Here is a 25,140-nt window from a genome sequence, read left to right on the forward strand (position 1 = left end):
ACACAAAGCCAGCTCCCCCCGTGTCCCCAGAGCCCCTCCAGGTGGACGGCTGTGCCCTACAGCTCTTCTCCAGTTACAGTGGGAACTTCAGGGGTCGTTCCCAGCTTAAACTGTAACACCCAAAGGACGAGGGCATAAATGGCATAAATGGGATTTGGAGCCTGGATTCTTAGTGTCTAGAGACAGAGGAGAATGGTAATCTAGGGCTTTGCAGGGAAGCCTGAACGGAGAGGCCATGCCGCCTCCCAGGTAGGGGAGAGAGGCAGCTTACCAGTGCTTGCTGAGGTGGACTGTGGAGAGCGCCCTGATTGCCAGCGGGGCAGGCATCACTCTCAGATCTTTTCTCGTTTTCACAGTTTCTCTCTCTTGCCCAGGCTTGAGTGCAATGGCACTACCATGGCTCATAGCAGCCTTGACCTCCGGGGCTCAGTCAATCCTCAGCCTCCCAAGTAGCTGGGACTACAGGCACACACCACCGTGGCCACCACACATGAGTAAACTATTTTTAAATTTTTTGTAGAGACAAAGTCTCACTATGTTGCCTAGGCTGGTCTTGAACTCCTGGGCTCAAATGATCCTCCCACCTCAGCCTCCCAAAGTGCTGGATTACAGGCATGGGCTACTGCACCCAGCCTCACTCTGAGATGTTAAAGTGCATGATTAGACTTTTCAGTATTCATGTAACTGGAGGCTTGGTAAAGGAATATAGTAAATATACTTTTTATTTGTTAGTTTGTTTGACTGGTTGCCGAAGAGAGTGAAGTAGGGAGGCAGCAACCAAGAATAAAGCAGTTTCCCCAAACCTCCTGCTCTCCAGTGAAAACAGAATCTGAGGGGAACGGACCTAACGTTGCTAATTTAAGATTCCGAAGTTGTCACAGCAATATATTTAATTAGATCTTAGAAATTGGGACTAGGAAAATCAAAAGAAGGAAGGAAGGGAGAAAAGAAAGGAAGGAAGGAAGTCACATAGGAGGAATGAGCTAACCCTCCACACAGATCCTTTCTGGAAGTTGTCAGCGTATAAATAAAACACAAATACTATTAAAGTGCTAATTATTGACAGATTGTCAAGAGGTCCGGCTTTGCCTATTTAAATGCTTAGGCTATACTTAGAATATTTATATGCATAAATTAATGTAGTTGGTGAGTGGAGAATGAAATGAACAGAACTTAACAATACTTTATAGTTTGGACCAGGTGTGAGGAAACGTTCTCAAACATCTGACTTGTCAAATATTTTAATGCAGCATTATTGCTTTCAAGCACTTCTGTTACCTTGCAATTAACAAGTTTATGTTTCAAAGGAATTCTTTCAGTGGCCTACTTTAATAAGTGAAAGCTAATAGTTGAAATTAACAACCAATTCTACATGTTTATCAAAATTCTTAAGGACATTAGTATCTTAAGTAGGTTAAGCAGCTTCCTTGCTAATATTTGAACATCCATGTAATCGGCCCACACAGCTTTTGGCCACCCGAATAGCCTGCCTCTTCTGTGTGATGTTCTTCTAAAGATCCTCACACTCAACACACGTGTGAAATGAAATGAGCCCACGGAGGGGAGTTACTCCGTGTTGCAGGAAACAGGGACTCAGAATCAAAGAAGCCCACCACCCACCTGAAATCCCTAAGGGGCTGATGGGTGAGACTGGGTTCAGCCTCGATCTTTCCACTCCAGCTTCTGCTCCTTACAGCCTCTCTAGCACCCTCCCAGACCAAGCTCCTGACAGCAAGAGAGGCCACCGTGCTCTAATTGCCGGGCCCCTCTGTGAAGACTGCAGGGCTTTGTGGGAACCTGGGAGCACGAGGAACCCACGCTGTACCCACTTCATCCTCCCCGTGGCTCCAGGGCTAGGCAGGGTTTTTTCGGGTCCAGAGCACACCCAGGTTCCCCTCCAGGTGGCCTCTCCTCACAGGCACGTTTTTAGAGGAGACACAGGTCCTCAGTTTACCCCCACACTGCCGTCCCCGAAACAGGCGCCCAACGAAAGGTCTGCAGTCTTTCATCTTCCACCTCCTCCTCTCTGCACGCTGCTGCCCATGTTCTTAGCATCCTTCTGCAGCTCAGAGCATGGGATTCCTCCGCTCTCCCCTCCCCGCCCCTCTCCTCTCCCCGCCCATCTCCCCTCTAGAGGAAGGACTCCTAAGAGGTCCAGGGAAATGATTTAGGACAGCCACGCGCCTGGATGGAAAATGAATTATGTAACTCATGTCTTAATGATGTCATTATTTTTACCAACCTCTAACTGAAATTTAGCACTCCCTCCAATTAGGAGGGTAAGCAACACACAGCAGAGTTTGTGGTGACTTTGCACCAGGAGAAACCACAGATGTCTTCACATCACACAAAAGCTGTTGAAGGTATCTTAAAATACTGTTAATGCTCATCACTACTTTAAAAATGCAGGCCCAAATGTCAGTCGTTATTTAGTGTCTTAACAAAGTAGCCCATATATTTCTATATCGATTATGATTTTTAATATTTCCAAAGCCCCATTTCAATATATTTGGTTCCTCTTTTAAGTGTCTGTATTTTATTGTATACATTCAAGGTCACTATTCCAAGCCAGGGACTGTGTCTCTAAGAAGGTGAGGTTCCCCACTTGGCATTGTGACATGTTGTCCACCTGGCCAGCACCTCCTTCCCACCCAGCTCAAGGCATTTTACCAAGGCCTTTCCAGGGGCTGACTTCCCTCCTCCATCTACAACCCCCCCCCCAGCTCTGCCTCTGGGGATTTTAATGCAAAGGGAACTGAAGCTTCCATTTCAGACAGGGCTAAGGTCACGTTGCCAGCGCCAGGCTGGGCCGACCGGCCTTCCCTCCGCCCGCCCTCTGCACCGTCAGCCACTGCAGGGCCCAGGTTTCAAGGTTCAGCAGGAGAAAGTGCAGGAGCTAATTTGTGGGAAGCAGCAGTAGCTCCCAGGAGAAGGAGCGAGGAGGCCCCTGCAAGGCAGAGCAGAAAGGAGCAGGTGCAGGGCTGAGGCAGCTGGACGCGCTTCAGCCTTCACACCCGGACGGCAGCTGGCTGCGTCTGGAGGAGAGAAAATCACCTGCTAACTTCGCTGTCTGCTGCTGTTGCGCCGGCTGCTCCTCGTAGGGCATGCACTTCCACCTTCACTGAGCTCCTGCTGTCTCCATGCAGGATACCAGCACTGAGGACAAAGCACAGAGCAGGACCAAGCCCTGTCCTTGTAGGGTTTGAAATACCAGGCCAGGTAGCAGAGCCCCAGTGACTGCTGACCCTCAGGATGTGGGTCGAGGAGGGGGCTTTGGTGGCTTCTGGAGGTAACTGCCTCCTTCCATGGCCCTCTGCAGCACCCGTGTTCACCCTCAGGCCTCCCCTCCTCCTGCAGCTGCTTAGGTGTCCGGGGAGAGTTACATAACAGACAGAAAATGTACCCGGTGTGGCAGGTGGGCTGAGAAGACGCGGCCGCCCAGATGCTTTCCCCAGGGTTCTGCACAGCTCGGGACCACACCCCATGGCGTGGCTCTGTGAGGGACTGCTCACCCTCCACCGTCCCCATGGAACCTCCGTGCTCCTGGCCTGCAAACTTCCTTCCCCCCACCTCCTAAACTTAGTCCCGACTCTGTCCCATCAGGACACCCTCCTCCCTGCCACCCTGTCACCTCCTGACCCAGCTGACTGGGGGACAAAAAGGGGCACAGCACTGCTCTGAACCCAGGAAAGCTGGGAGCAGACGTGCATGCCTTCCTCACCGTCACAGCTGCGTCCTTGGAGGCGCAGCAGCACTGCCTGTGAGACAGGACCTTTAATAGCTTCTAGACACCGCACAGTGCTCCTGAGGACTGGGCTTTGTGAGAGCCCCTCCTTCTGCGGAAGGGCCCCAGACCCAGGCGACCCATTTCATTCTGTCTCCCCAGCCAACCTGGCCAGGCCTTCTGAGATTTACCACAAGGAAGCCCCTCAAAAGTGTGGGCAAGCCCAGGACACTCTCTCAGCTGGGCTGCTGGCCAAGGAGAACCTACGGGAGGCTGAGGGAGAGCCCAGGAAGGAGGGATCCTTAGGGAGAGCCTCTGAAAGGGGTGCTGGGGGAGGGTCTGGGAGAGCCTGGGAAGGGGGCAGAGCCCAGGGAAGGGGGACAGCCCAGGGACAGGGGAGAGCCCGGGGAGTGGGGAGACCCTGGGGAAGGGAGAGAGCCCAGGGAAGGGAGAGAGCCCCAGGAGGGGGTTCCTGAGGGAGAGCCCAGGAAGAGGGGAGAGCCTGGAGAGAGGAAGAGCCTGGGGAGGGGGGAGAGTCCTGGGAAGGGGGAGAGTCCTGGGAGAGGGGAGAGTCCCAGGAGGGGGGAGAGCCCCGGGAGGGGGGAGAGCCCGGGGAGGGGGGAGAGCCCGGGGAGGGGGGAGAGCCTGGGGAAGGGGGAGATCCCGGGGGAGGGGGAGATCCCGGGGGAGGGGGGAGAGCCCCGGAGGGGGGAGATCCTGGGGAAGAGGGGAGACCCCGGGGAGGGGGGAGAGCCTGGGGAAGAGGGGAGAGCCCGGGGAGAGGTTCTGTACCATCTCTGGGATTCAGAGCACCCGGCCTCCTGTGTACCATGGGGCTCAGCCTCTCCCCTTGCTGGGGTCATTTCTGACCAGGCAAATTATGTCCCAACCAGCCTGCTGTTCTGCCAACTCAGAGAAGTATTCTCTCTACTCTGAGGAGAAAAAGACATTGTCCAAACAGCAGCTGCATTACCTTTATATTTTCCTCTCATCTTTTGAAGCTGGAAGAAGAGATTCCGTGTTAAAAACGTCCCTTCCCACTGTGCATAATGCTAATGTCCTCCACATGAGGAAGCTAATGGAATACTTTACACGCTGAGAATAGCCGCGGTGACCTTTTCTTCTTTTGAATGAGTCTCTCGTGTCTCTTACCTCTTCCCCTCCATGAGACTCTTTATCCTATTTTCTTCTTTTGGTTGTTTCATGTATGTAACTCCTGTAACCAAGTGACCAGGGTATTAGGGCTTGTATTTCCTTAATTGTGACAACAAAAATATCGTCAAATCATATAGAGGGACACAAAATGCACCTGTTTTTCTCCAAGTTTGGCCTCTGCAGAACCTCCTGCTCGTCTATGAGAAGGCTGAGGTTTACGGTCTCCTTTCGGGGGCAGGAGTGTGGAAGCATCCTACAATTTAAAACTGCCGAAGGGGTTAAAGAGAAGCTGTGGTCTTGGGTCTATCACACTGTTCTAAATGCTGGAAAAATGAAAAAGTCTATGTCAAGCCTGTGAGTCTGACTTAGTGGAACCCTCTGCCCTCAGCCACGCTGACCACTGCCACGCCCCGAGGAGCCTTTAATCAGGGCGCGTAAGAAGGATCCGGACTGGCTGTGCAGTGTGTCTGTGTAGGCTCGTAAGGCCTTCCCTGCAGCTTCACTGAAAAGTGGGGGCCCAGGGCCATCCCTCCTGGGCCAGTGGTCGTTGTGATCCTCAAGTCTGTTCTCTTTAAATATTGCTGCTGTGAAAGGTAGCCAGTCACTTGTACAACACTAATTCAGTCTTGTTTCGCTTCCCAGTGTTTGTAAAGTGGTAACAGAGACAAGTCTGCCATCCTCGCGTTCCTGATCTCCCCCCTCCCGGGGATCTCCCCCCTCCCAGGGCTCTCCCCCCTCCCAGGGCTCTCCCCTCTCCCTGGGCTCTCCCTTTCCCCAGGCTCTCCCCTCTTCCGGGTGATTCTCAGGGGAGCTACCATTTATGTGGCATAAACAAGCGCATGTATTTGCATGTGCACGCACACACGTAATTCAAGAGCCTTGCTTACACATTGTATTTATTTTTATTGTTTATAATTAAGATAAATGTAGTGTTGCCACTATGTGATAGCATAGCCCAGACTGACCACAATATTTTCCTTATCTTATTAGACAACAAAGCTCCCGCCATTCAGGGAAAGTCATCTTTTAGTGACCAGAAGATACTGTATCCCAGACCCCATGTGGCAGGACCCAGCTAACTTTCATGTGTAAAATCAGTGTCTTCCATCTGAGGGGCATTGAGGAGAGAAGGGGCGACGCTGAGGCTTCCAGGTTCAGACCCTGCATGAGGCGAGGCTCGTTGTGGAGCTTTGCACAGGAGCAAATGGAGGCCCTCGGGGTTAAATATGGATCCAACTAATAAGAGGTTTAAAACTCTGGCCTCCCTGGAGAGCTTCCCTAAGACCCTACAGGAGCAGGTCAGTTCTTCTTCAGGATAACCTAGCACCAGTTCCTGCAGCCTTCCAGCCACAATCTGTGTGATTCTTACCGGTTTGAAAGGAAAGCATTTTATGTACGACTCCACTCCCAGTTTTCTGATAAACCTCAGCATTTTATTTAGGACACTTATCTATTTATTGCTGCTCCCCATACATGGCTCCATAAACAACTTTTTCATTATGCTTACGGTTTCTGTGGTTGGAAGCTCAAGAGGCACCATGAGGGTGGTTTGTCTCTGCACCATGATGTCTGGGACCTCAGCTAGGAAGACCCAAGGCTGGGGGTGACCTGACAGCTAGGGGCTGGAAACACCTGGAGGTGTCTTTACTCCCACGTTTGGTCCTCCGTGCTGGCTGTTGGCTGAGACTTTGGACAAGCTATCCATAGGAGCCATAGGCGGCTCATCTCATTGCCATTCCATGTGGTCTCTGCACATGGGCTAATTTGAGCTTCCTCACAGCATGGCAGCCGGGTTCCCCAAGCAAATGTCCTAGAGCAAGGTGGAGCACAAGACCTGGTTATGACCCAGCCTTCAAAGCCAGGCAGCATCACTTCTGCTGGACGCTACTGGCCAAGGCATTCATGACAGGAGGCATAGATGTCAAGGCCCTAGAAGATTATAAGGGATGGGAAGGCTGCAGCTGCTGTTTTGGTACTGTATAGTCTGCCATAGCTGGATTTCCAAAGATGAAAGGAAATTATACACAGAACATATTTGTATTATTAGGTTCATAGGAAAGTGAATAACAGAACAATTATTTTCCCAAGCACTTTATTCACAAACAAGATACCACATTAACAAAATTTATTTGACCTAAAATGCCTTCTGTCAGTTCTTCTAAGTTCATGGCATTATTTCAGTAAAAGGTAAAAGGCATTTTTAACTGAGATGCTGTTATACCTATCAGATGCCCATTGGCATACATAGCAATGATGATGAACACATTACCTGATGGACATAGAAGGGCTAAGAATCTTATGGATCTTCAATGGACAAAGTAAACAGCATTATGTTGACAAAGCTAAATGATAGCCTTAAATATTTTAAGAGTGTTAAAAAATAAGCTAAGTTAGCATATTCAATCAAATATCTGCAGCCCGATGCTATGTGTCTGTACAAGAAAGGAACAGAAACTTTCTCAACAAAAGAGAGCAGCCTTAAAGCATTTGCTAATCTTCCACATGCATCTTGTTATTCTAAAAACAAAGTGTTGGGAAAGGTTACCTATTTACTTTTGCCACTTAAGTAAATAATTTATCACATCATAAGTGCATTGCACTTGGAAGGCTTCAGTTGGTTGGCCTAGCACATGGTAAACACCAATTTGGCATTGTCTCTTGTTAAGTGGCCATTTGCAAAATGTATTATCTCAGATTTGCTGAAATACTGCATTTCTAAGTTTGCACTCTGCTCATTGATATATTTAAATAACTCTTTTGCCATTTGGTCCCAAACCCATGTGCTGATGTGTCTGCTGGGTGTCATTGCTTTCCCTGTATCTGAAGCAGTGCCATGCTTTTGTTTGGGGGAAACACTACCCTGGGAAGGGATAGAAAAATTTCAAAGTCATACCTTTTTCTGGAGCGTACCCCATGCCAACTATGCACTCCAAAGAATGAGAGTTGATCAGAAGATCAGAGAATATCCCCCTCCCTGTGCCCTACCACCGTGTGAATGAGCATCCAGTATAATAACCGTGAGTTGAGCTTGAAAAACTGCAAGACATATACTCTGACTGAGCTGCCAGATATAGGGGAGCCCAACTGCCAAGAGAGGAGGCAAAAATAAGGACATTAGAAGTTTCTGATACCTAAATCTACACCAAACATCAAATACACTTCAACTGCTGGCCAAATGAACATCAGTTCTCACCTGAAACTCATGTTTAACTCAGTATCTTCTGCCCTGTACCATATGTCTATATTTCAACAAAATATTACAAGGCAGGCCACAAGTCAAAAAAACACTGATGAAGCAAAACAATCATCAGAACCAAACTCAGATATGACTCAGATGTTGGAATTATCAGACATGTAATTTAAAACAACTATGATCAATATGTTAAAGACTTTGATAGAAGAGGTACACAACATGTAAGAATATGGATGTCAGCAGAAAGATGAAAAGAAATGCCGGAAATACAAAACAGACACATTTGACACAGCTGAAGGAAGAATCGGTGACCTTGAGGATAGGGGAAAAGGAAACAACCCAAGCTGAAACACAAAGAGAAAAAAGAACGGAAAATAAAACAGAGCAGGACAGAGAGTCCAGATGTGGAACAATATGAAATGGTTTAACAAAGGGGTCTCTCACCCCCAGGTTTAGAAACAGCAGGAGGTAAGTGGCTGGTGAGCAAGCCTTACCACCTGAGCTCTGCCTCCTGTCAGGCCACTGGTGGCATTAGATTCACATAGGAGTGCAAACTGTATTATGAACTGCACATGTGAGGGATATAGGTTGCACATGTCTTATGAGAATCTAATGCCTGATCATCTGAGATGGAACAGTTTCATCCTGAAACCATCCCCTGCAGCACTGATCCATGGAAAATTTGTCTTGCTCATTCTAAAAAGGTACACTAGTGTAGCATATATGAAAATTGGAATACCAGAAGAAGAAACAAGAAATAGTTTTAAAAGTCATGGCCAAGAATTTTCCAATAGTAGTCATAGACACCAAGCCACTGTCCTAAGAAGCTAAGAAAACATCAAGCAGAATTAGAACAAAAACCAAAAACAAACAACAACCAAAAGCAACTGTAATATATCCTGTTTAAACCATAGAAAACTGAAACCAAAGAGAAAATCTTGAAGACATCTGAAAAGAATGAAAACATTCTCTTTAGAGAAACAAGGATTGAAACTACCACAGACTTCTCATCAGAAACTGTGCAACTCTGTAATCCCAGCTAATCAGGAGGCTGAGGCAGGAGAATTGCTTGAACCTGGGAGGAAGTGGAGCCTGCAGTGAGTGGAGATTGCCCCTGTGCTCCAGCCTGAGTGACAGCACAAGACCCCCCCCCAAAAAAAAAAAAGAAAGAAAAAGGAAAAGGAAGAGACTGTGCAACTAAGAATGCAGTTGAGTGCAATCTTTAAAGATTTGAAGAAAAAAACAAATAAGAAAAAACACTGGCAAGTTAGAATTGCCTATCCAGTAAGAATATCCCTCAAAAGTCAAGGATAAAATAAAAAGTATCTCACATAAACAGCTTAGGGAAGTCACTGCCAGCAGGGCTGAAGTCTGTAAGAAATAGCAAAGAAATTCTTCAAACAGAAGGAAAATGATAGAGGTCAGAAATTTTGATCTACATAAAGAAAGAAAGAACAGCAAAAAAGGAACAACTAGAAGTGAAATATAATCTTTTGTTTTTCTTACTCATAGTTTATCTAAAAGATAACTATCGGTTTCAAGCAAAATAGTAACACTGCTTGTGGTGATTATAGCATGTGTTCAGGAGAAAAATGAAAACAGTATCCCAAGGAGTGAGAAGGGCACCTGCAAATCCTCTGTGGTGAGGCAACTGCGTGGAGTAATATGGTATTATTCGAGGGTAAATGTAGGTTAGTGTAAGATGTAAATTGTGAACCCTGGGCAGCCGCTAAACTATTCATTAAAAAAGAAGTGTAAATAATAAGTCTGTAGAGGAGATTAAATGAAATCATGTAAAATGTTCAATTGAAACTAGAGGAGGCCGAAAATGAGGGGAGAGAAACAGAACAAATCCAACCGCCATACAAAGATGACACCATTAATCCAGCTGTATTAATAATCAGTTATATGTGAGAGTTAAAAGATGTATTGTCAAACTGGAGTTTTAAAAATGAGACCCAGCTATATGCTGTTTATAAGAAACCTACTTTAAACATAGAGATACAGATGTATTAAAATTAAGGGATGGAAAAAGAGGTACTGTTCTAACAGTGATGAAAATAAAGCTGAAGTGGCTGTATTCGTTGCAGACAAAGCTGACTTCAGAACAGCAAAGATCATCACAGATAAAGAGGCTCATTGCATATGATGATAAGTTCAATTATCCAAGAAGATATAACAATCCTAAACATATGCGCTCCTAACCACAGAGTCAAAATATGAGGCAAAAACTGATAGAAATGAAAGAAGATACAATGGTAGTTAGAGATTTTCATGCTCATTTGTCAGTGATTGATAATTAAGCAGAAAGAAAAGTAGGGAAGATGTAAATCAGAAAAGATGACCTGAATAGCACTGTCAATCAACTTGACCCTTAAGAACATTAAAAGAACATTTCATTCAACAACAGCATCATATACCCTCTTCTCAAGGGCACGTGAAGCAGTCACAATATAGACCATATTCCAGGTCACAAAACAGTCCTCAGAAGATTAAAAACAGTAGAAAAAATAAAAAGTATGTGGCAGACAACAAAATAATTCAGATAGAAATAAATAACAGAAAGATAAAGATTACTTCTCAAATATTTGGAACTTAAAAAAAAACACTTCTCAATAACCCATGGTCAAAGAATAAATCTCAAGGAAAACTTAAGAATATTTCAACTAAGTATAAATGAAAATATAACTTAAAATTTTGGAGATATAGTTAAAGCGATGCTCAAAGGGAAATGCATAGCATTAAATACATATTTTAGAAAAAAATGAAAGATTTAATATCTGTCCAAACTTCTTACAGCGCTAGAGAAATAACAAATTAAAGTAAACAAAATGAAGGAAATAACTACAATCAGCGAATAAATGAATAACATTAAAAATGGGAAAAACGTAGAGAAAAACAACAAAACCAAATGTCGGTTCTTTGAAAAAAAGAAACATAAAATTTGAAGAGATCAATACAGTGAATAAGCCAGGCTAACCAGGAGATAAAGACAACACAAATGATCGATATCAGGAATGAAAGAGGGGCCACCACCCCGATGCCTTGGACACTGAAAGGAGAATAAGAAAATTCTGTGAACAACTCTGTACCTGTAAATCCAGTAACTTAGATGAAATTGACCAGTTTCCTGAAAATACAAATGATAAAACTCACTCGAGGAGCAAGGGATAACCTGATTGCTCTACCTCAGTGAAAGCAATGGCTCTCAGTCTTGTCTGCCTATAGGATCTGGAAAACTTGAAGGACAGCTGATGGCTGGGACCTTGTGCTCGTGATTTTCATGTGATTGGTCTGGGGTGAGGCCTGGGCCCTCAGCTGTTTAGAACTCCTCCCCTGCTTCTGATGACTTACCACGTGCTACAGTCTCCACATTCTGATGTCCTTTGAACAAAAGGATATTTTTCCTACACTTCAGAAAGCATTCTCCATAGTGCAACTTTCAAAAGCTAAAAGGCAGGAAGCCTTCCCCACTTCCTGGAACTGGAACTGAGACTGGTTTGATCCCCAGTCTCAGAAATGCCAATCAATCAATTCTCAGCAACAACAAAATGCTTTGCTACCGAACTAAAAGAAAACACTTTTCTGAGCTTGTCTGACTATAGGGTCTCACTGTCAAGGGGAGAACAAGGCTGGGGGAGCCCTAAGAAGAAGTCCCCGCTTCAGCACTTCTTAACGCTGCCCCGGAGCAGGGCTGCCTCTTGAGGTTGAAGAGTCAAGTGCTCAGTTACTCAGCGGAGATCCTCGGACCGGTAAGCAGCGTGGTGATAAAAAATTGAAGAGTAAACTCTATGGGCTGTAGCAGTGTCTTTAAATCTTTTATTCATGTCGTTGGTGTGCAGTGTGGATGTTAAATCATTTTTGATCATTTGTACTGATGGCACTTAGAGGAGAGCAGGATGGTCCCCACTAGGACAGAGGAAGCCAAGTAAAGGAAGGCGGAAGCTTGTGAGCTGTCTGCACGACTCACTCTGGGGCATCCCCAGCATGCCCAGCCCCCTACTTCCGTACGTAAAAATTCTCTGGGAAGAAAAAGAATTGATGCTGACTGTCAGGAAGCAGGTCGAAAGCTTTGTGGCACTGCCAGAGCCCGCATGCCGTTAAGTCAACACTCTTCTGAAGGGAGCACCAGGGGAGCCCAGCGAACTTGGATGTCTGCAACAAAGCACTCTCTGCAGCCAGCAGCCCTGACACTTTCCACTGTGCAGCTCTGTGTCCTCATCCCGCCAGCCACTCTGCTTATTCATCCCCTGATGTATTCATTGGTGTGTGAACAATCAAATGAGTTGGCTCGCTAAGGGCTTTATAGTAGAGAAAATGAAAAGATTTCCAAGTGAGGAAGGTCACTATTACTCACTGGAGGAAGGGGTGGCATGGACCCTGAGTAGAATTTCCACTTCAGGAAAGGCAGTATCAATGCATAATGATATACATTTGTCCTCTAAGTGATGGAGCTTGACATTGCTTTTGTATTTTCTGCTGTCCACCCAGTCAAAAGACATTATAAGTGGCAGCAGGGCCAGCAGGACTCTTGGGGAGGGGAGTCTGGCTGCAGCCAACCTGGCCGTCCCCAGGAAGCACATACCCCTGCCCCACCGTGTCCTTTCGGCCAATGCACCGCGCGGGGACTCTGTCACCATTATCGGGAGCTGCATGTTCCACCTGCCCTTGATCCTCCCAGAACAGGAATGAAGGTCAGCCTTGCTTTCCAGCCTCCATGCTTTGCAGCTTGGATGGGAGGGAGGGTAAGCAGGCTCGCAGGCTTTCCAAAGTCCCCACATGGATTCTAAGATCTAGACCCTGAAAGGCAGGAAGACGATGATCTTGAGGGCATAGTGGTCCTCATGAGAAAGGCAGCCATAGCTACTCTCTATCTGTCCGCGTTAGCGCCATGCAAATGGCTTTGTTTCAGGCACAATGAACACAGAGCTTGGACAGTGGAGGTGGATCCTCAGCTGACAGACTACGTGTAGAACACGTGAGCCAAAAAGGTCGGCTCTGGCCTGCTACACACTAGCCACGTCTGCTACACATGAGCCACGCTGAAGGCAGGCCCGGGAGCCCACTCTCTCCTCTGTGACACATGTGGACGTGTCTGCTCCCCACTAATGCTGAAGTGGCCTCCTGAGAGCAAGGCAAATATGACTCTGGGGTTCTCAGATGGGTCTTGCTGCTGTGCCCGGGGAGACTTCCTTGGCAGCGTCCTGAGATGGAGGAAGGTCCTGGGTAGAAGTTCTTGGGCAGGAGAATCGAAACTGACTGTTTTGACTTCAAGGCCTTTCAAAGAGTCGTGGCAATTAAATAAACAGTATACCAAAGAGAAATCAAGACAGGAAGAGGAGGAAAGGAGGGAGGCAGAGGAGGAGGAAGGAAACTGACAGGAAGCCAAATGACCACAGAGAAAGGCACTGACAGTCACCTGAGCCCACGCAGCAGTCAGCAGCTCTGTTGTGTCCAAACCGTACACGTAAGCCAAGGAAAGGAATCCCACCACCACCAGTGCTACGCTGTGCTGCAGGAACACAGAACTGGGGCCCTTCTGCATGTTTCTACACCGAGGCTTCAAAGCTGAAAGTGATTTACAGAGTTAGCTAGGGCATACTGCCAGCAAGGAGAAGTGAATGTAATGCAGGCTTTGCAAAATCATTTTACAGCACAATTGCCAGGGAGGGTAGACCGGAGTGAGCAGCCCAGGCAGCTTCAGGAGCTGAGATGGTATCAGCTGCAGAGATAACTGCTTGTAGACAGGCAAGTGGCTGTGTGTCTCTGCCTCCTGCTGCCAAGTGGCCTCTCTGCTGCCACTCAGCATATTCTATACTTTGAGGCCATGCACAGGTGACTGGAGTCAGGAGCCGAGTCCAAGCCCAGCCCTGCATGGACCACCTGTGTGATTGCACGGGGGATGCCTCATCTATAAAGTGCGAGATTCTGCTGGTGGTGGTGAAGAATGCAGAACTCAATACTAAAAAGACAAAGGCCTGAAGAGTTAATTTACAGAGGCAGATATGCAGAGATGAGGAAGCACAGAGCTGGTGCCTGTGATCGTGTATCATCAGGGGAGTGCGAATGAAAACCTCATGAGCTGCCTCTGCACGCACCCACCAGAGTGGTCCACACTGCGCATGCTGATGCTGAGACCCCTGGGGGTTGGCCAGGACCCAGAGGACTGGGACACTCACCCACTGCTGGTGTGAGGAAAATGCTCCAACCACTGTGGAAAATGATCTAAAGTTTTCTAAGAAATGTAAACCTCTATCTCCCTCCTTCCCACAGAGATATTTTCCCGAGGGAAACAAACTCAGAAATGTCCACAAAGAGATACACAAAATTGTTCACGGTGCCTTATTCATCAGGGCCTCAAACTGGAAACAACTCCGGAGAGAGAGAAACAGCCAGAAAGTCCATCTGAGGGGTCTTTTGAATCCAGAATGGTTCCCCAGGCAGGTCCACGTGGTGGGGTGGGCCTGAGTCCCCCCATTTCAAAGGCAGCAGAATCCCTTACATGGCCGCAGTGGCGTCCGCACTCCTGAGGGCCTGGGTCCTGGGAGCCCTTCATCCACTGTCACCTGGCCACCCTGGGGCTGCCCCTGCCGGGAACCCTGCCTCTCTGCCATTGTCCCTCTACAAGAACCCCGAGTTATAGAATGTCCCGTCCAGAGAGAAGGTGACCCTGAAGCAGCCAGCGGTGAAGTTAGTACCGGCTGAAGAGAAGTGAAGGCAAACACCCTAGGAGCAGTAAGGAACACTCTCTAAAGACAGGAGGACCTCAGGATCACGTGGCGATTTGGGTCCGGAAGGTGGGCTGACTTGGCTGCTGATGGGAAGCAGGGGAGAAGAGCTTTAACTGAGGTGATCATAGACTCCCTTGGATGGTCCACGGGACGTGCTCTTATGGAGGCCATGAGGGAAATCAACACTGCCCCTAACGTCCCACCTGGGGAGCCGTGGAAATCAAGGAACAGGCTGTGGCCTACAGGGCTTCAAATTGAAGTCTAGGAAATTAGAGAACAGGCTCATAGAACATCCTGGGAGCTGTGGGCCCAGGCAAGGCTGGAAACCATGGCCCGGCCTCTTCCCTGCCCAGCTGTAGAGGTGGAGCGATGAAACAGTGGTGCCCTCAGCGAGTATTGCCATGCATGAGGGTGAGCTCCAAAGCAGGTGAAGGCAGCAAAGCCCTCCAAAAGCCAGGGAAGGGCCTTGCCAGCCACGGCACCCTCACCTGCGGGAGCAATGGCCTCATCGTCTCCTCCAGAAAGCAACACTGTCACCCACACAACAGGGACTGTCAGCCTCAAATTCAGGATTCCTCTTTTTTTTTTTTTTTTCTTTTTTTGAGACAGAGTTTCACTCTTGTTGCCCAGGCTGGAGTACAATGGCGCAATCTCAGCTCACTGTAACCTCCGCCTCCTGGGTTCAAGCGATTCTCCTGCCTCAGCCTCCCGAGTAGCTGGGATTACAGGCATGCATCACCACACCTGGCTAATTTTGTATTTTTTAGTAGAGAGAGTGTTTCTCCATGTCAGTCAGGCTGGTCTCAAACTCCCAACCTCAGGTCATCTGCCCACCTCAGCCTCCCAAAGTGCTGGGATTACAGGCATAAGCCACCACACCCCGCCAACATTTCTCATTTTGAGCCAATTTACCAAAACATTTATTTTCACAAAAAGGTGAGATTTTTATACTTGGGATCAGGAGGACCTTTTTAGTTTATTAGGGATACACTGGGAAGGACTTCTAGAGCAGAACTTTATCACATAGAACTTTATCACTTCCAGAGCAGAACTTTATCACATAAATACTTCAATGTATCTGAGCATTGAGGAGTCTCTCCTAGAAACAAACACATTGGAAACATTGCAGAAAAGGGCTAAAATTCCTCCCGCTGAGAGAACCTTTCTTGGTTAATATATATATACACATATATGTGTATGCAACAAATATGTAATAAATATAATAAACATATACACATATATGCAGAACCGTATCCTGTGAAGCTAGTTTTATTTACAAAGAGTTGTAATAAAATGAATTTCTATGGCTGGTTCTCTACTCTACCATCACCTGGCTTTGTTTTAAATAGTAGATTTGTGGGCCGGGCGTGGTGGCTCACGCCTGTAATCATAGCACTTTGGGAGGCCTAGGCAGGTGGATCACGAGGTCAGGAGTTCGAAACCAGCCTTACCAACATGATGAAACACCGTCTCTACTAAAAATACAAAAATTAACGGGCATGGTGGCACGCACCTGAAATTCCAGCTACTCATGAGGCGGAGGCAGGAAAATCACTTGAACCCGAGAGGCGGAGGTTGCAGTGAGCAGAGATCGCGCCACTGTACTCCAGCCTGGGCGACAGAGCCAGACTGCATCTCAAAAATAATAATAATAAATAAATAGTAGATTTTCAGTGTTGGTGATTTCTGAAACCAAGGACCTAACATTTTGATAAGAGCTAGCTCATAGTTACATCAACCAGGACTCAAAAATGTGAGCAAAGCGTCACTGCTGTCCAGCTAAGCATGTCCCTGTGGCCTCACTCTCTGCTCCTGGCTTCAAAAAGTGGCACGGACTAGACCAGAAGTAGACTCTTTCATCTGCAAGATGTCTTTCTGGGGAAGTAGGGGCTGTGGGCCAAGGACGGTGGCAGTGGAGGGCAGGGAGGAGTTTGGAAGTCAGCCTGAGACCTTTCCAGTCCTGTGAATTCCCTGCTGCTTAGATCCTACACCTAATTTACTTATTTATTTTATTTCTTTTTTTCTTTTTCTGAGACAGTCTCGCTGCAGTGTTGCAATCTCGGCTCACAGCAAACTCTGCCTCCCAGGTTCAAGCAATTCTTATGCTTCAGCCTTCCGAGTAGCTGACATTACAGGTGTGCACAACCATGCCCATCTATTTTTGTGTATTATTAGCAGAGACGAGGCTTCACCACGTTGGCCAGGCTGGTCTGAAACTCCTGACCTCAGGCAATCAGCCCGCCTCAGCCTCCCAAAGTGCTGGGATTACAGGCATGAGCCACCGTGCCCAGCTAGATTTCATATCTAATTTAATAACAACACCAGTAAAACAAGCAGGCTGCCTTGTTTCGTGGAGATTTTATCACAGCCCCTGGTCCCAGGACCACAGGGGTCCCTTTTCTTATTCTTTGTCGGAGTCCAGGTAACAAGATGATAACGTGGCCCTGCTGGCCTGAGCAGGGAAACAGCAGGAAACCTTGCTTCTCTTCAGGTATTTAGTGCCAGTTGGAGGGACAAAGAGAGCTGTAAACAATTGTGGCTTTACAAGGAAAGAAAGGAAAGCCACAGGGGCTTCCAGACACTGGGATGACAAGCTGTTTTCCTCCCTTCTGGGAGAAAGCCACAGAAGTTGAAACAGAATTCGTAACGAACTTATGAAGACCCTGGAGGGTACTGCCATGGATTACGTGAAGCTTTTTTTTTTCTTTTTTGGTCAATAAAGTTACCACAGGTTTTCGGATCACAGAAGAACCTTTCCCACAGTTTCCAGTGGTTATCTGTGTTCTGTTCTGGACCTGTTCCCCGCAGGAAAATCAGAAGCGATGGGCAGACCGTGTCAAATGTGAACACAGTGTGGTGTGCCGCAGCAAGCTTACTGCCATGCTAAACGCCTGGTAAGGGAGCACGCCTGGAAACTGCCCGCTGGTTGGAATTCGCCTCAGGACCCAGGATGTCCTGACCCAATCACTGGGGCACATGTTACTGTCCTGAGTACGGACGTAGGATCTGAGCCCCTGCTGGCTGCAGGCCCACCACACTGGCACCTGCCTTCCTCCCCGACATCACCCAGCCCAAAGGCCCGCGGTGAAGTGTGTGACCCCCCTGATGTCCCCTCCTGGTTTATCTGCACCTAGCAGAGTCCCAGCAGCCAGCATGGGAGTGGGCACAGGGGAAGCTGAGAAATAAACACAGATCGATATTAACTGGTAATGTTCACAGGGGGGAATGTTCCAGAAAACCTTGAACCCCGCAGTTGGCCCCGTTTTGATTCCAGTTGCTCACCCTGGAAGGAATGGCAGCATCCAATTCCCCCATCCTTTTCCCCACTTCTTCCGGGGTGATTCTCTGGACCAGCAGTATTAGCGTCACCTGGGAACGTTTTAGGATCGCGAACTCTCAACTGCTCGCTCCTCAGACCTGCTGGCTTAGAAGCGCTGGGGGCGAGGCTGGCAGTCTGCGTGTGAATGACCCTCTGAGGTTGCTGGGCAGACCCCTGGGCTGGCACCTGCTGAAGTCAGCCTGTCCTGATGGACCAGGCTCTTGGTTAGGAACCCCAGCACCTAGGGGAGGCCGTGGTTCGGGGTTGTTGGGGTGTGGACACAGCACGTGACACCCACACCAACCACTCACCTTTTCACTCCCGCCCTCCCAGGTCACCTGCCTCCGCCACATTTTGCGCATTTCCCTTCATTGTCAGCAAAGCACATAGACACACGCCTGGATTTACTCATTCATTGTCTTTCCAAATCACACACGAAGTGTGCTCCCACGGAAAACAGAAGGAGAAAGGAAGAGAACGGAGAAAGAAAGCGTGAAAAATGAACCTCTCCTCCACGCCCCTTCCTCAAAGCCACCCCTCCAGGGGCCCTGTCTTTCTCTGTGTTTATCAATGTGTGTGGGGGCAGTTTTGATTTACACATAGAAGAGCAGCAAAGTGCATTGCAGCTTGCTTTTGCACATAAATACTTCCGATATCCGCATGTAAACCCCAGCATCGACATTTTTAATGATTTTGTAGCATTTTGATGTGTGAATGCAATAATTTAATTACAGTGATGTTTTCCCTAAAAATGGACATATCAATTGTTTTCAGCTTCTCCTTTTGCAAATATCGGATATCCACAAGTGAAATTTCACCCAGTCAAAAGTTATTCACATGTAAATTTAGCTAGATACTGTAACTTGTCCTCCAGAAATCTGTACTGTTTGCATCCCTACTAATAAAATGTGAACGCCTGCCTTCCTCACCTGGGCTCAGTGTCCCATTGTCAGCAACCTGATCAATAGAAGTAAAGATAGTGTCAGTTTCAGTTTCTATTTCATTGATTACTATAATGCTGAACAGCTTCGTGAGTGTTATTCTTTTCCTAGTTTTATTATTTCCTGTATAAATGTTTAGTTCTACATTTATCATTTTATATTGGACTTTCGTATTTTGTTAATTTATAGGCCTTATTTTTCTGCCAGTTTTTAGCCCGCTGTTCCTGAGCTTCATCGCAAACATGTCCCCCTGCCAGACTTGCGTAGAGAGGAGTCCTGGAGTGCCTTCAGTGGCTGTGGGGGGAAGCTTCCAGGGCACTACAGTCCAGTTCTTTACAGCTGCTGAGCATTGGTCGTGCGGCGTCTGACGGTGACTCAGCAGAAGACAGAGGCTGTGCTGGTGTCTCCCAGGCACCATGGGATCCAGCAGCTCCCAAGAGGCAGCCCCAGGAGCAGCCTACCGGCGTGACTCGGCAGCTTTCTTCCCCTGCTCCGAGGGGGCGCAGGTGGGGACGGCACGGGCTTCTACCCACTCCTCACCCTGCCTGTGGGAAGCCTCCAAGACTCGGGAAGGAAAGGCAGTGAAGACCTCACTTGTCTCCTGCTGGGGCTTGGGCCTGGGTGCTGACTTCGCGGTGCTGACTCACAAATGCACAAGGAATTGGGTGTGCAAAGGAGAAACCACGCAGTGAAGAGCCCCATGGTCCTGTCACAAAATCCACTGCTCACTTTTTATTTCCATACCTATCCGTGCTTCACAGAGCCTCTGACCAAGGCAGCCTCCTCTTATCATTCGCAGATTTTGTAACTTTCTGCCTTTCTGAACGGGCTCTTTATTCCTGGTCATCTGGGATAATTTCCCACCTGTGATTCTAAAGAAGAGAAGCTATCGCTATGATAAAAGCTCACTGCAGATTCAGGGACATTGTGCCTTACCCCAGCAGACACCGAGGGGCTCTGTTCCGGTTGGGTCTTGCCCCCGTTCTCATCTTTCCTATTAAATACTTAAGTTCTAAAGTAGAGACTCTTCTTGATGAGGAGGTTGGGTAAAGGAATGCCTTTGTATAACCTTTTTTTAAATTGCATTCACGTCACAAAGCACAGAATTTTGTAGCAGCGCAGTTCTGCGCACACGCCTCTTGTTTTTCAGAGCAGCCTTTCCTCCCCCCGTGTTGAGGCTGGATGTCACGGCCACACAGGTCACCCATGTTAATCACTCGACCGCCCTTCCACGTTCCTCCACACTCAGCCATTTGTATGTGCACACGCGTCTAGCACCTGGTCCCCATGCCGCCTCCCACTGCAGGGACCCTCTCACCGTTCCCATGAGGTTAAACACACTTTCTGTATGCCGATGTTTACATTGACAATACTTTCCAACATTCTGGAAACGCTGCAGTCATTGTCTCTAGCATCTGTGAACTGTCTGCATAGCGATGACTGTGGCTGACCCACCTGCCCTTCCACCACTGCTTGTTCGCCGTGTCTGGGCCCTGAGGGCTCCGTGAACAATGCTCCAGTCAAATGTCGTTTTTGGTGAAAGTTTATGTCCATATTTGCTGGTATCTAAGACTTTGCCAACAGGATGCTTCCATTTTTGTGAGAAAATTTAACTTATTTTCATCATACATATGTTGAAAGTGATTTTCCTGTATCATTGAAGCAACGTCATTGTTTGTTGTCTCACGCCAAGGGAATCGAGGAAATGGACACCAAGAAGTGAGTTTAAGAGTGGAGGTTTAATAGGCAAAAAAAAAGAAAGAAAGAAAGGAAAGAGAATAGCTCTCTCTCCTGAAGAGAGAAAGGGGCTCCGGAGTGAGTCTTCAGCCCGAGGCAGAGGGCGTGGGGCTCTTTAGACGGCTTGAGGAGGTGGTGTCCGATGTGCATAGGGCCCAAAGATTGGTTGGACCAGATGTGTCATTTACATAGCATGCAAAGAAGCTGGCCACCTCTTCTAATCTTTTACTGTGCAGAGAGGGTCTCTGCCTGGCTGGTGCCAAGTTGCCTGCTCCTTCCTGTGCACGGGGTTGACAAGGAAAGCAGAAGATTGAGTGCTGCCGAACCTGCCTGGCCACCGGGTAGCATTTCCTATTGGCACAGCTGCTGGCATTCACCCGTTCGAGCTCCCAGCTTACCTATGTCTGCAGCTCAATTTTACAGGCTGTTCTTGGTCAGAAAAGGGGTGATTTGGGGCTGCCTTTCATTAAAAGGAAAACCTCACCAAGGACTCTCTTACCATCACTATCCACCTAAATAATTTCTTTTTAACTCCTATATCATGGTTATAAGATAAAATCTATATTGGTCATGCAAGCAAACCTAGGTTCTGCCTGGGATACAGTAGGAAATCACAAGTCGCAACTGAGGCTGACCATCCAGGGGGCTCCTGAGATTTTCCCCTGTACATGGGAAGTCATCACGTGGCCCTCTCCCTGCAGGGTATCCCGCAAGGCAGTTCCCCATAACCACGGGCAGGGACCAGGGAGGGAGGCTGCTGCAGCCTCAGCCGGCAGCTGAGGAGGGGACATTGGCCGGGAAGAGGGGTCTTGGTTCAGCTCCCACAGGATCCCACGTAGAGCTACATGCAGCATCGATGCCAAGCGCATAGTGAACAGGCGAGTGAACGAAGAACAGGCAGCACATCACTCTGCCGTGTGTCTCACACGGTAATCACCAGCCGCCTGGTGCTTCATAAGTCCTTCCCTTCAGAGCAATATTTTCCTCAAGTCCCTTCCCCGTCTCCTCCCTCCACTCTAACAGCCTCTTTCCTGTGAAAAGCAGTGCGACTGGAGAGACAGGAAGAATAGGCCAGTAAAGACAACCCTCTCATTCAGAGACATCAGCCCTCAGGGGTCCCACCTGGCCATTGGATCTTCTTCGTGAAGCCTCTTGCTAACCTAGAAAATGACAGGAAAATATGGGCTCCCCAGACTTCTGCCACAGAGAAGAGCCTTCTCAAATGCTGATATTCCTAGATGTGATACCGATCGAGTCACTAAAGTCCTGTATTTCAAATCAAGGAAAGAAGAGGGCGGGTGATGCCAGAAACAGAACAGGCAAAGAGCAGAGCAGATGCTTCCCAGCAGGCACCAATCAAAGGTCCAGCAGCAAAGGTCTAGCAACAGCAGTCATCATCAAGAGCCACAGGCACCAGAGCAGGGCAGAGGCAGTGGGCTGCACCCACCTAGGTTGGCTGGTGTAAACCACCCTGGCTCCTTCTGAGGCTCCACAGCCCGAGAACACTCCTCAACTATCTGAAGACTCCTTTGCCTAGTTGAGACTTCTTGGAAGAAATCCAGGACTATCCTAGAAGCGTCTTAGAAACTGTGGGGACCTGGAGGGGTTAAATGCTTTGACAGAGGCCACGGCTAGTTAATGGCCAAGCTGGAACTAATATCCAATTATCCAGTGTCTGAGAGAGCGTTCCTTCCAGGCATGGCATCACTTAGCCTCACACAGTCCTAAAAAGCGGAGGTGAATGAGTCACCCAAGCAAAGCAGGCATTGCTCACCTCTCACTCACGGAGGACAAGCAGCCAGCACACAGCTGCACCGTCAACTGACCCCAAAGCCGGGGACTGCAGTGACAGTGCAGGGCTGAGGGGGCAGAAAAGCCAAGACGGATGCCACAGGTGCAAAATCAGCTTTTTAAAAGAAGGGAGTGTAACTGACAAGCTTGCGTATATATTAAGAACAGCAATATGGTCTTGGTACGGCTCCCACGGGGTCCCACGTGGAGCTACACGCAGCATAGATGCCAAGGTAAAGACGCACGTATAGATGCAGCAAGATGGCACAGAGACACCATCAGGACTCACTCCATCCTCCACCTCCTGAGCCCAAGTGACCCTCCCACCTCAGCCCCTTCCCGAGCAGCTGGGACTATAGGTGTGCACCACCACGCCCGGTGGATTTTTTGTATTTTTTAAGAGAGACGGGTTTTCACGATGTTTCCAAGGCTGGTCTCAAACTCCTGGACTCACCAAATCCACCCCTACTTTGACCTCCCAAAGGGCTGGGATTACATGAGCCACCACACCAAGCCTAGAATGTGTATGTTTTTAAATGTGGCACTGGGTGACTATCTGTGAATGTGATTGCTACTACAAACAATCAGAAAAGGGAATGGCCATTGTCAAGATAAACGGCATACTCGATGCGGAAGCAGAGGCTCTGGCTTTGATTCGAAACGCCGTGCACGGCTCAGCTTGGGCGTGTGACGATTTCTGAGTTCCAGGCTTAGAGAGTGAGCACACTGCACTGTTTAAGAAATAAACACGGGGCAGCCCAGCAGTGCCAAAGGTCAGAGACCAGGCACACCAGACTTGTGCTGAGGTGTTGGCAACCTGGACTGGAAGGCAGCCTGCCAGGCCTTCCTGCCAGCGTGGTGGGTGCAACTGACAGCAGCAGCAGGTGACAGACGTGGGAGCCCAGGAAGCAGAGCTGAGGAGGTGCTGGCCCTACCGCAAGACCCACAAAGGCCACACACATTATTATAACACAAAGCACTGTGTGCAGCCTGAAATGTGGAGATGGGAGGGAAGCACACAGAGGGCATGGAGTGCTCCTGGGGTGAGATCAGACGTGGGCAGGGAGAACGTGACAGGCATGGGGAAGGGTTGTAAGATGGCCAACGAGGGAGGCGCCTCTCAACAGAGGTATGACCCAGGTGCACGTGCCCACTGGCTCCAGTGCTACTGGGGGCCTCATACGTGAGTAATAATGAAGGTTGATCCGCCTGCAGAGGCAGCAGTCCCTGCTGCTGCGGATCAAAGCCCGGCGAGGTCAGGCGTGTTCCCCGCACACTCTGACCGCAGAGCCTCAGAATTCTAAAAGGCATCTCAGCGTCTCCAGCGCTGGGAGACAGCCTGGCGTTCCTCCCGGTCAGGTCTCTAGTCTGAGTGACAGGGACTCTGCCACACACTGGCTACTCACACTTGGAGAAGCAAACGGAGTTGTCAGCATGATGTTGACCAGGACAGAATGGTACCCTGCAGTATCAGTATGGTTTGCTTGTTGTTGTTAACATTAACATAACTGAAATTCTGGACACTGAGATGAACTCTGAGAAAACAGGGAAAACAGCAGAAGCAGCTACAGTGAAGAGTTCAGCCTGTTTCTCTCCAGTCCTGTTTTCTAGATATTATTCTTTATATAGGTAAGATTGGATTTTAAAGTCTGCCATTTTGTAATCAATACCATGAGCATTTTCCATGTAATTAGCACTGCCTCATAAGCATAATTGACTGTGATTACCATATATCTTACCATATGGACACAACATAATTATTTAACTCACAAATAAATGTTAAAGCATTTCAATTACCCCCAACTTTTCATAACACTACATATTTTTTCAGTTTTGTGCTTAAATCTTTATTCTTGTTTCCTGAGAAATAAGTTTTTCTGGCCAGGTGCAGTGACTCACACCTTTAATCCCAGCACTTTGGAAGGCCCAGGAAGGTAGATCACTTGAGGTCAGGAATTCGAGACCAGCCTGGCCAACATGGTGAAACCCAATCTCTACCAAAAATACAAAAATTAGCTGTGCATGGTGGGGAGCACCTGTAATCCCAGCTACTCAGGAGGCTCAGGCAGGAGAATCCAGGAGACAGAGGTTGCCATGAGCTGAGATCATGTCACTACACTGCAGCTTGGGCAACGGAGTGAGTGAGTGAAAGAAAGAAAGAAAGAAAGAAAGAAAGAGAAAGAAAGACAGAAAGAAAAGGAAGGAAGGAAGGAAGGAAGGAAGGGAGGGAGGGAGGGAGGGAAGGAGGGAGGGAGGAAGGAAGGGAGGAAAGAAAGAGAAAGAGAAAAGAAAAGAAAGAAGGAAGGAAGGAAAGAAGGAAAGAAGGAAGGAGGGAAGGAGGGAAGGAAGGAGAGAGAGGAGGGAAGGAAGGAGGGAGGGAAGGAGAGAGGAAGGAAGGAAGGAGAGAGAGGAGGGAAGGAAGGAAAGAGGGGAGGAGAGAGACGAGGGAAGCAGGTAAGGAAGGAAGGAAGAAGGGGAGGGAGAGAAGGAGGAAGGGAGGGGCTTTTCATCAAATTATTAAAGCATTAGATTTCCTGGTTACCTAGTGG

At 48.2% G+C, this 25,140-nt stretch overlaps 1 protein-coding gene and 2 long non-coding RNA genes across 5 annotated transcripts in view; all 3 read left to right on the forward strand.

Annotated features, from left to right (window-relative positions):
- Window positions 1-25,140, forward strand: part of SYNDIG1 (synapse differentiation inducing 1) — a 191,527-nt gene that overhangs the window by 139,778 nt on the left and 26,609 nt on the right. The gene's annotated exons all lie outside the window — the stretch shown is intronic.
- Window positions 593-24,818, forward strand: LOC116530171. Its single transcript, XR_004259869.1, has 3 exons — window positions 593-964; window positions 4,290-4,295; window positions 24,803-24,818. It is a non-coding gene; the product is annotated as an uncharacterized LOC116530171 (long non-coding RNA).
- LOC116530170 lies at window positions 5,680-22,229 on the forward strand. Its single transcript, XR_004259868.1, has 3 exons — window positions 5,680-8,468; window positions 10,564-10,573; window positions 22,218-22,229. It is a non-coding gene; the product is annotated as an uncharacterized LOC116530170 (long non-coding RNA).

This window comes from Sapajus apella, unplaced genomic scaffold (genome assembly GCF_009761245.1).
Source record: "Sapajus apella isolate SASKATOON/1434 unplaced genomic scaffold, GSC_monkey_1.0 scaffold65, whole genome shotgun sequence".
Taxonomy (NCBI): domain Eukaryota; kingdom Metazoa; phylum Chordata; class Mammalia; order Primates; family Cebidae; genus Sapajus; species Sapajus apella.